Raw genomic sequence first — 12859 nt, forward strand, 5'->3', positions numbered from 1 at the left:
CCTTATCAATAGCTTATAAATTTGAAACACACCGAAAAGAGAAAACATTGAACTAGTCCAAAAAAAAGACCTTAAACGACTAATTGTTGTATATAAATCCATTTGAAGTGTTAGAAAAGATAAGCATGCTAGACATTTTCAAAAGATGAAAATGAGACTAGCCCAGGAAGTCCTTAAACCATTATTGTCATATTTGAATCCATTCTATGGGTTAGAAAAATTAAGCATATATCTTAGACACTTGAAACGAAGAAGACGAAATTGGTCCAAAGAACTTGAGGATTCTACTATTCAAATCTATTTTACTATTAGCAAATTAAACACTTTACGAGAAAAGGAAAAAGAATGAAACATTCAAATTGCACAAAAAGTAAATTGAAATAAAAGGAATAAATAATTCAGAAACACAATTACTAACTTGCAAAGTTCAAAAAACTATTTGGCAACATTTATGTTGACAATTGGTCGGCTGGTTGGTTTTTCCCTCATTTAATAATACTAAATATAAATATATAAAAAAACACAGAATTCATAGATATGGAAATTATTTGTTGTTATTTTAGCATACAAGAGTTCCATCGTTCTTTGGCAAACATTAGATACATGATAGCTGTTTTTATTAATTAAACTTAAATTGTAATGTATGCCTTATGTATTATATACTTGATTAATTTGGATCATGCGTCTATGTTGTCCATGTTTGACGCTGTCCATGTCCGATACTTTATAATATTTTATCAATTATTAATGAAATATTGAATCTATAAAATAGTAGTTCTTATAAATAAATAATTTTACTTGTATAGATTTAAAATAAATAATTTAAGTTATAATATAAAATTATTTCAAACAATTTAATGTTTTTATAATATCAAAATTTATAATTGAGAACTAAAGATTATTTGTAAATTGAAACTAACCAATGATTGACAATACCAAAATAAAGTGAAAGATAAAAGAAAAACAGTTTAAGATGTTTTATATTTTTTCCATGTTGTGGAGATATGGTATGAAATGCACAATAAGGTGAATGGAAGATGTAATGTAATGATAGGATGACAAACTTTTATATTCATTTAACACGTATCAAAAGAGTAAAATCAAAAGAGTAAAATGATGATAAAAGATTGAAATTTTGTATTTTTATGACAAAAAAATAGTAGAAAGAAAATAAAGAGTGTCAAATAATGAATGTAAAACTCTAATTTTGTATTTAACTCCTATTAATTATGATGTGTTTCCTTCATACACAAAACATTCTTCATGACATTTCAAACTATAACTTATTAAGTTTCTATATACACGAAAATCATTAATTGTATAAACTAATATGACAAACATATAAAGGAAATCCATCAAATGTATTGATCAATGTGGACATGGATGTTATTGTTTTCTCATTTTTCTAGCTTACTTTGCAAGGTAGAAAACTATATATGAAGATGAATGAAAACTACACTTAGTTCACATCATGTGTATATTATTTCAAAGCATGAGTTGGGTGGAATTAGAACTTTAAGATGTGTGACTGGATGAATGGGTTATAATGAGTTAAAACTTTAAAACCTAGGTTTGTAGAAATTAACCACGCCCATAATGAAACTAGTTCAAAATATCTAAATATAATGACAGTCTTAGTCCGCTCTGAAATAGAAAATCAGTTCACAAATAACACTGAAGGAAAAATAAAAGTATTCCTAAGAAAGCAACAACCTATTTATCGTACATGATGGTTGGAAAAGAGAAAAAGGAAATTAGTCCCAAAATATCAATTCATTAATTTCCCCAATTGAATCCATTTTATAAGTTAGAAAATTTATCACATATTTAAAAGAGGAAAAATGTAGCTAGTCTAAAACTCTAGAGCTATGGTTCTCTCATAGTATTTTATGGGCACTAGTACAAAAGAATCGTATAACGTCGGTGTTTTTTGACCTTTCCCGTCAAATCTGAAACCGACATCATATCGGAAGATGTTAAATTGAAGTCGAATTTAAAATATTCAACGTTACGTTAATTGATGTTGGACATTGAATAATTCAATGTTCATATTGCTTTATGTTGAACGTCAAATTTGCTAACGTGTGACATTAATAAATTTTTTTCTTTTTTTAATTAATTTTGATCCTTTATGATCATTTTTTACAACTCTACCTGAAAAACAAAAAAAACAACAAATGTAAAAAGACAAAAACTATAACAAATTTTTAGGTCATTTTTGAAAAGGAGAAAACCAACAAATGTAAAAGGACAAAAACTATGACAAATTTTTAGGTCATTTGGAGTTGTTTTCAATATACTCTCAGTTCTACTCTAAACCTTAGATGTATAATGTGTAATGTAGTATCAACAACAAATAACAACAACAACAAACAAGTTCAACAAACAAGTTCTTCAAAACGAAAACGAAAGCTAATCTTCAAAAGGTGGGTTCGTCGGAATAAAATGTTGCCACCAATGAGAGAGAAAACAGAATGCACATATAAAGAAGAAGAACACAAAAACAATCAGTCAAAATAAACGAAAATCATACCTAAAGTAGTTAATCAATATGCATTTGTATCAAATGAAAAAAAATATTACATTTGGTGGTCGTCAAACTTCATTCGAGAAAAATTTGAGTAGAGAAGAGAGTCTCACGCTAAGATAAAGTGAATGAATTTTTAACCTCTTGCTCAAATTTTTATTGAATTCACTAACCTTTTAACGTTTAACTCTAGGGAATTCGACATTTTATAACATTTTGACGTCTAATTTTAGGACATTCGACGTAATAAGTAAGTACATTTTCATCTTCGTGCCAAACATTTTTACAAAATTTAGCCAATAGGACGTTGGACTTCTCAATATTCGACCTTTTATAACAAATTGACTTCGAATCACAGTGCTAAGCAATGTCTAATAATTACATTTATTTACAAAAATGTCATTGATCATTTTTAACGTTGGTTATTCAGTGTGGTTGATAGCTGAATGTGTGACGTTATACACTGTTTTGTACTAACGGGGTTAGGAAAGTTAAGTATGCGACACTTTAAAAGAATGAAAATGGTCCAAAAGCCTCTTGGTTGTCCTGTTTGAGTTTATTTTATGGGTTAGAAAATTGCATATGTTAGACATTGGAAAAGAAGAATGAAAGTGGTCCATAAAGACCTTATAAGCTATTGACTATTGTATTGCAATTCATTTAACGTGTTAAAAAAAGTATAAACACTCGAAGTGAAGAAAACGAAATTGGTCCAAAATCGTTTTATTCTAATTCCTTCCAAAATCGTTTTAAACTATTGATTTGTCCTATATATTTGAATTCATCTTATGCGTTAGAAAATTAAGCATGTTAGAAAACAAAGAAGAAAATGAAACCGGTCCAATTAAGGTATTGGTTTTCCTTATCGAATCCATTTTATAAGTTAGAAAACTGTGAACATTTAATCCTCAAATATACATCTACTATTGAATATATTAATCTTTTGATTTGACATTATTTATATAAATTCATATACAAATTTTTCATTCATTTGATTTAGAAGAGAAATTCCTTTAAAAAATGTCCAAAATATTCATTAAGTGATTTTGTTGATAATGAATATTTTCCTTCAATAACGGAGTGAATGAATTATTGTTAATTGAAGAAAAATTCGATATTATATCCATGTATTTTTTTATAGGAAAAATATTTATATATATTTACATATGCATATGAAACACTAGGAGTACTCAACACAATAGATTCTAACTTTACAAAGATATGTAATAGACCACAATCTTCCTATAAGTGTCTATCTCACCCAGGTTGGTGACATGTATCCATGTAGAAGACTTAGGCTAAGTCGTTCAGAATTTGCATATATGAAGCTTTGTGATTACACAAGGATTGTCTGTACACATTCAACATCCCTAAACAATATTAGAGATATGCTGTAATTATTTAAGAAACTTCTATATCTAAAAAAGAAAGAAAATATCTAGTTGGAACACGCTCGATAATCTATTTTACTATTGAATATTAACATCCAAAACTTTCATTTTGTTTCCAATATTATCTATTTGTCCGAAAGGTTATGTTCGAAAGGGGTAATTTACCCTAATCAGTTTTATTTTTGAAAACCCTTGGCCTTAGGTATCCTTCCTTGCGAGCCTTAGGTATCCTTCATTTTTTTTTCTCTTGATCATGTGAAATCCAGAAGCTTCTGCACTTTTTCTTCACCGCGGTAGACTCAATGTTGGCGGCGAGCACGGCGAGGCAAGACGAGGTCGCGACGAGGGTGTTCTTCAGCGATGGCGTTTCTACGAGGGTTCAAACTCTAGCTTCTTTCTTTTCTCTTCTTTGTCCCAACTTCACAAGAAGGGAAGGCATAAACCTTCATCTTTTCTTCTCTCTGTTCTGGTTTTGCCTTGAAGGAGCCTCCCTTCTTCCCCAAATCGTTCTCAGTTCTGGTTCTTGCTCGCAAGGAGGGAAATTGAGTTCGAAATTATGGCGCGACCCATCTCCGTGACGCGTGGATTCGTTCACTGGCATCTCTGCGGCGGAGAATGTCTCGGTCTGTCAGAGTTTAGTGGCGGTGCATTGCATTATAGGGTTTCGATTTGGGACGTTGGGGTCCTGTTCTTGCGTTCTTAATTAGGAATGTTGTGTATCCGAAATTGAAAAAGAATGAAATTAGAGTTGATGGCAATGTTCTAGCTAGGACAAGCCAAATTTAGAAGCAACCAAGCCATGTACTCAAGATGCTCATGGTTTTGATGATAATTTGCGGAATGGTGGTGGATGAAGATAGAAGGCTCACAGTTTTGGTGTGTTGAATGGTGAAGGATGAATTGTTTAGGGTTCTCTAAGAGAAGTTGGGTCAACTCTTGGAGGAAGGTGGCTAGAGGAGGCCACTTGGGTTGCTCTAGCCTAGGGTGACCTTAGAAGAGGTTGTGTGCACAAAATGACAGCATAACTTTACTATATATTCCAAGGTGATTACATGATGGAGACAAGTGGCAAAAATCCTCTCAAATAGGAGGGAGACAAGTGGCAAAAATCCTCTCAAATGAGAGAGTGACATGTGGCCACTACCTATGGAAAAACTCTTCATTCCTAGAGTGACACATGGCCACTAACTAGGAGGAAAACTCTCCAATGGGAAGCTTCCACATGTCTAAAACGAAATTCTTCTCCCTTGTTCTACAAGCTTAGCCAAAATGTTGACCCCTTGGTCAACACACCCTTTGTTGACTTGTTTGGTCAAAATACTATTCTACTTGGTCCAAAATACAAGGCTTAATTGAAGTCCTACACTACTAGGTCTCTAATACAAAGCCCAAATAAAATCTAGACTACTTGGCCAAAAATACAAAGCCCAAATAAAATCTAGACTACTTGGCCCAAAATACAAGGCCCAAAATTATTCTTACTCTTATAAATTTTCATGATGACTTAAGATGGCCCAAGAGAAAGAGTCTAGGCCCATCTTCCATAGATGCCTCCAATACTTCATGAATGTGCTAGGTCATGGCAAGGGGTATGCCATCAAGAGTTCTGATCTTGTTATATTTTTGCGATTTAAGAAGGTGATATTTTCCATTTTTTGAATTTGGGTATGGGATTTATTTTATCTACATTTGGGTTTCTTTGAGAGCTTGGTTGCATCTGCGTTGGGATTGGGTTCCTATTAGCATCTCAGAGTTGGTGATGACAACCTCCGCAATGCTCATTGCATCAAAACCCAAAAGCCTTTGATTCTTACAAAAGCTAAAGAGGTACCCTCAGATCAGATTATTGTGAGGGACTCTCAGATCCATGAAAATCGAGATATTGCAGGTATTTTATTTGATACTTGTACTTGATTATCTGTTACTTTCATATACTCTTATTATAGTCTCGAATAGGTTGGAGGAATGCGGGAGAAATTTGGACCAAAAGTTAGCTATCGGGCCTTGGGTTTGGAAAGTACGCAGAAGAAAGATTAGGAAGGGAATGGGGGGAAATGTTGAGCTGGAAGAGAGTGAATGAAAAATAGTGGAAGTAGCTAGAAGGGACCATAGTAGAGAGGATCAAGTTTGTTACGGGAGAGGATGCATTTTCTCTTTAGGAGCCTTGCTCTTGGACAGTAGTGTGCTTGCTACTGTATTTTCCTACATCTTTCGATGATAATTTCATCTTTTTCTTTCGTTTTGTCATCATGTATTTTTTGTTATTAGTGATTTTGGGTTCTTAACGTATAAACACTGTCATATTCGTATTTTGCAGAAGAACTTTGTAATGAGGTAATGGAAACGAAGCATACAGAGATAGGATTTCATGGAACACTCTTGACGTCAAATTTTTATCTCAGGTGGTTTAGGAAACAAACTTATAGTTAACATTATATATAAGTTCTGAATGGAATATTTTTAGTGAGAAAAAGAGGAGTTTATTAAGAATCAACCACATAAATTCATCTGGACCTTACATAGCGTTGAATGTAAATTATGTGTGTGTGAGAGAGCAAATGCTCAAAGGTTGAAGGCAATGTCACACTTGTATATTTTTGTGAATGAAATTGGTATACTTCAAAAATAGCTCATCATTTCTTGTTTACAATTTTTGGTTTCAATGCTTTGGAGTTTTGCCCAAATGACTGCTTACTAGGAAATAATTCATGTCAGAAGAATATCTTATCTCTGTCTATTAAAAACTAAGAAAAAACTTAAAGAAGATATTGTTAAGTGGCTCATAATAATAAATCCTTGTCAGAGTAATCATTATTCTTTTGTCTAAGTGCCTAATAATAAATTATTTTAATGATTTGTTTGGATACAAAAATGTTATAATTTTTGTGATTAATTAGGTCTTAAACACCCTTTGTTGCAACCTCTGTTGCAGAAAGGTTGAGGAAAAATAAAATAAATAAATCCTTCTACTACCTCGATTAAACTACAAACCGAGGCAAGACCCCTCTACTACCTCGGTCACCAGCAATTGAGGCTAAAAGTCTTGCTAAAAAAAAAGAGTAATAAAGGAACACCCTTTACTGCCTCGGTTGCATTTGAACCAAGGCAAAAACATACACCTTTTTGCCTCGATTCAGAACTGAGGCAAAAAGGGGTAGACTTTTTACCTTGCCAGTATATATCTCGGTTGCGGAACCGCTGCCTATAGGCGAAAATAACCATTGTCGTTTCTCTTGACTGCACCAGTGAAAGCTCTAATATTTTCTTTGCTCTGCAGTTTCGATCCTCCTACTCCTCCTTGAACAACCTCAACCTACTCCAATGCAAATTTTTCAACTGATTCCACTACTAACCATGGACAAAAATACAATGTTATGCCACGCCATTGTTACCCTCCTCCTATTTATAGAAATTTTTGAAAACGCCATGCCATTGTCACCGTTGAAATTAGCCACGATCAATGGTCCAGATCGCACGATGTTACCACTACCCGAGGAGAACAATGCACGAGCTTGTGTCACGTGTTTTCCTGCCAAAACCACATTTTCGAGAAAGAAAGGATGCATCGATCGGGCCTCACTTGACGTCTCACAAACCGGACCTAGCCGCATCATAAATCCTAGGCCAACTACATTGCCTAGGGCTTCTTGGGGGGCCTGTGTACCGTATGACCCAAACGACCATACAATCGTTCCATAACAAAATCAGACGGACGACCTTGGAGAGTAGGACACGACTAAACATTGAACATGGCAGAATCAACAAGTGATTCCGGGTGATAAAAGGTCGGACATCTGATCTAAATCAATAATCAAGTTTCCCTACAAAGATTAAGGTAATTGGTAATTAAAGATATTGGGCTGAGATTAGGTCGTGATTAAGATTTCACTAATCTCAAGCTCATGTCGAGTGGTGTGCATTTAAGCTTGAAAATACATTAATTTATAAATTGGGGATGCACAGGTCATTGTCTAGTCAAGAATCAAGATTTCATAAAGAAATAAATAATGAATGTAAAATATATGTTGCTATTTACATGAAGCAAATTTTCTCATAAGGAAAATATAAAACAAGCTTTTAACAATAAACGTTCATTCTTATTAATAATTATGATTGTTTTTATTTTTTATTTTTATTCCTTTTTTATTTACAATAAACTATGGCAATAATTTTTAACAACAAACATTCATTCTTTTTCTCCTCCTACCTTACAGTAAAATTATGACAATAATTATAAGTTAATTAGGCATATCAATATTATATACAAATCCAAAACGAACAAATATAGCTACTTTTTCAACCTGACACAAGTAAACACAACAAACAATAAAAGAATAATATAATTGAAAAGAAAACGAACAATTAAAACAACGAAAAGAATAAAAAAATCAACAAAATTTAATTATAAATTTTAATCAAATAACCAGGAATAATATACCTAACATATAATAATTACTATATTTCAAAAGTGTTTAATTTCTAATGAAAATAAATATTTATTATATTTAGCCATTTATTTCAAAATTACAAACAATATTACATAAATTTATGAATATACATCAATTTAGTTATTATTATAAATTTTAATATTCACAAGTCTAATTATAATTAATTAATTATTTTTTTATATTATCAAAATTTTTATTTAAATATTATATTTATAATTATATATAATTATAATATTTAAACATAATTATATAAATAAATTATTCATTTAAATATAATAATTATATTAACTTTTAATACAAGTTTTTTTTTTTTAAAAAAAAAAACATAATCATCTGTCCTCTTCTACTGCTTCTTCTGGCTTTGCTAGTGTATGGTCTCCAAGACAACTTTTGTTTATTTGTTCACCACAGGGATCAATATTTCCTACAAAACTTGAGTTTTCAAAGGTTTCAAAAAGTTTTCTAAATTAAATGGAATTCTTCCGGAAAGATATTTTTTGCTAAGAAATCAAGTTGAGAAAGAGAAGAAGGAATTCTCCCATATTTCTGGACAAGTCAAGAGATTCAAGTGAGCTTAAATTTTCAATCTCAGACGGAATTTCTCTACTCGAATTGTTTCTTGATAAATTTAAAGAAACCCTCCCAACTCATACACAACCTCTTCTGGTATTTCATGTGTCGAGAGATCAATAATCTTATAAGGTTCAATTGGGGATCTATGAACACTTGTTCCACACCTTTCCACACACATGTTATGTCAAGCCTTTAGTCAAAATTCACCGAGCGAATGTAGATTTTTATAATAGTAGCATTGTACCAATATATAAGGTCCTGAGTTTCTGTTGATCTTTTTCAGACATGATATTAAAATTCTTTAAGCATGATTGGAATTGCTTTTGATAATTTATTCCTGGAGTTTTTCAACAATTAAATATGCCTTAAATAACAAAGTTGAATTGGAAAATTTTGAAAGAAGTTATTTGTAACAACCCAAAATATATAGTAAAAACTATATAAATAGTAGTCAACATCATAATATGATAGAACAGTTTAAACACTTGCAGATAAGGAGTTAATCTTATAGTCATCCAAAATGGCTATAAAATTTAAAATTTTATCTACAAAAGAGTATTTCAAAAAGATAACAGGCAACTAAAAGATAGAATCTAAATACTAGACAACAGCGTCATCGTCCTCCAGTGCCTTCTCTAGAGGAACCTCATCCACCTCTGCTCACATCCAAATGGATGATCATTGAAAAAGGAAAACATCACACGTACAACATACAAACACAAGAGTAAGGGTGAGCTAGGTAAACAAAGATCATATAATTATAATAACACAAGACATGTAGAGCTCAATCAAACACATCATACTGATCACACATCTTAACATGTTAACTTCTAAACTTGACTCATTCGGACATAGAATAATTGTTGAGCTATGGCAGGTTATGCACTCGTGGTGGCCTCTACTGCTTTGCAAAGCCATTGCCAAAGGGTTTCATCCTGCCACCCTCATGAGGTTAATCTGTTCCGGGCCTTGAGGCATACTAGAAGCCCTCAAGACTAAGACCTCCTGCTACTCCTTACCACATGGTTCAATCTTCTCTACTTGAGAATGAAAGACCATTGGAGTTTTAGGAAAATCCTCAAGACTGAGCTCCCTACAATTACTCTAAACAACCTGGAATCTCACCAAGAGATTCTATACTAATCTTACAATCATCCCCTTGAATCACATACTTTTACTTGTAATTTCAATCATAATCATACATATTTATATACTACCATACACCTTAAACACACTTCACTAGATATATCAACATTTAATATAATTCCATCCCATAAAATAGCCATAAGAGAGAAATATGTTCACCATCATTCGCTTTGCGCACCCAATTCGCAAGGCGAAACTAGGAGTCACTCGCATAGCGATTTGTCTCGCTATGCGAATTAACTCGTAGAGGTACCAAACCTCAACCTCTCGCGTACCAAACCCCAAACAGAGACCAACCCTCCCAAACCACTCGTTATGCTGACCTTTTCGCTATTCGAATAAAATTAGAATTAACCTCAGACCACTAGCAGGTGCATAACGCCTTGATTCGCCATGCAAATCACTAGACAGAGAGCAACCCACTTCAACCATTCGCACAACGCCTAATTCGCTATTCGAATAAACTAAACAAAGAGAAACCTCTCACTTCATCCGCACATCGCACCAACTCACTGTGTTAATGCCCTTGGCAGAGAGCACCTCGTCATAGCGACTCGCTATGCAAAACTATTCGCACAACGAGTCTACATAATCTGCATAACGAAATTCTGCAGATTTATGCAACTCAACCACAACATACCAATTCTAACTATTTTCCTCAACTTCTAGCACTCCTAGATTGTATTACACACCTAATTAGACTTGTCTAAGTGAGTCTAAACATGCCTACCACTAATCTAAAGTCATTATGACCCCATTCCCATTCTAAAACGCTTAATTTCACCACTTAAGGACCCAAATCAAAATCTAATACTTTACACATGTTTCTGACCATTTAAAAGACTCCTACAAGTCACAAATGACTTACCTATAATGCCTAAAGAGACCAAAAGAGTCACTGACCTCTAATTTCCAAATTCACCATCTCACTTCCTCAAGAATACCCTAAAACACTTCCAATTTCGTAACTTTCTATCCAACATCTACTACAACATAATACAAACCTCTAATTTACTCAATTACAGATTTACCTCACATCTAAACCAGCCCCCGAATCACATTTCACAGTTTCATCATTTGACATTCAAAGCACAAATAATTCACTTACACCAAAAACTACATTTCAGCTCAAACAACAACTATATGCATAAATCAATACACACGCCTATCAAGCCATCAATTCAATTAGAAATCTAAGTCCCCTTACCTCAGAGATTGACAGTCCAATTCTTCGGATTACCTTTACAGTACCTTGCACCGCAAGGAAACTCAATAGGACCCTACAAATCACCAATTGGTGATCAAGAACAACTCTTAGAGCTAGAATTGGACAGAGAATGAACAAGAGAACACACAAAACACATGCAACCAGCAGATATTGCATGGTTTAGGTTCAAGACAGCGGAGAAAAGAGAAGAACAACTTACCCGCTAGAATCGAGAAATTGATCGGTCAGCTACGAAGCCTTCAACGCCGTGAACGTCTGGGCATTGATAACAGTTGAAAAATTGTTATTTTCATGCTTAAATTTGATACTAAAAGCAAGCTTGAACACTTAGAAACTAGCTTGAAATCATGCTTTTGGTTATATTTTTAGAAATAAGAGAGTTGGACAGGTTTATGCTTGATTTCAGTGTTTAATGTAGGTTTTAAGGTGAATTTGGTAAAAGAAGTGAAGAAGGATAAAAATGGAATCAGAAAAGATATTAAAAAGTGCAAAAGGAGAAGTCGCAACCACCGGTCAGCGGTAGTTTACCGTTGAGCGGCACTCAGAAACCTACGTTGGCTCCGCTAAGGGGTGCAAAGGCCGCTGAGGGGAGGAAACCAACTCACTTACCGCTGAGCGGCACTATTTTGGGCTTGGGCCTAATTTTCTGTATTATTACGAACAGTATATAAGCTTTAGGTGATCCTAGGGTTTGTATCTTTGGCTGGGACGAAACAAACACTCTCTTTTCCACCCCTTTGAAGGAAGATCTTGGATGCTGAGACTCCCTTTTCACCTTTCTAGGGTTTTATCTTCCATTCTTTCATTATTATTCATCTAGTTTCACCATGAATATGGTGAACTAAACATTGTATTGTTGTTGGGGAATCAATGTACTCTTGTGAAACTCTCATATATGGAATTAATGTTTTAACATCTTACTTTAAGATACATGCTTTCTTTCATCATTAGTTAGAGTTTTTCCTCTTTGCTTAATGCTTGCTTTGTTTAACTCATTCATTGCTATGATTCTTGATTTTGTCGATATGGGAACGTACGGGGAAGTCTAGATCTGGGGAATTTCTCCCAATAGCATATTGGTTGCCTTTAAGCTCCTGCACTTCAAAACTAATTACTAGGAATGCTAGGAATTGTATGAACTCGTAATTAAGGATAGACCTTCTTGACAAGGTGATTTAGAGAGTGGCATTAACATTGATGAAAAGATTGATGAATTCCTAAAGTATATGAGAGTGGATAAGATGAAATTGATAACCCCAACAACATACTCATCCATATCATTCATTACGTGTTTGTTTTACTCTTTTTGCCATTGATCACATTCATGCATACATGTTTAATTACTGTCTTTTGCATTAAAACCTACAACCAATTGTTCACAAGTCTTAAATAATCAACAAATCAGATAACTAACTAGGTCGTGAGTCCTTTGGGAAAACGATACTTGTCTTACCTAGTTTTATTACTTGATACGATTCGGTCACACTTGCCGATTGTTAAACAAGTTTGTGGCGCCGTTTTCGGTGTTCATAAATTTGTCATCAGG

The sequence above is a fragment of the Vigna umbellata genome, chromosome 6 (genome assembly GCF_029865625.1).
Source record: "Vigna umbellata cultivar VRB3 chromosome 6, Vumbellata_1.0, whole genome shotgun sequence".
Taxonomy (NCBI): Eukaryota; Viridiplantae; Streptophyta; class Magnoliopsida; order Fabales; family Fabaceae; genus Vigna; species Vigna umbellata.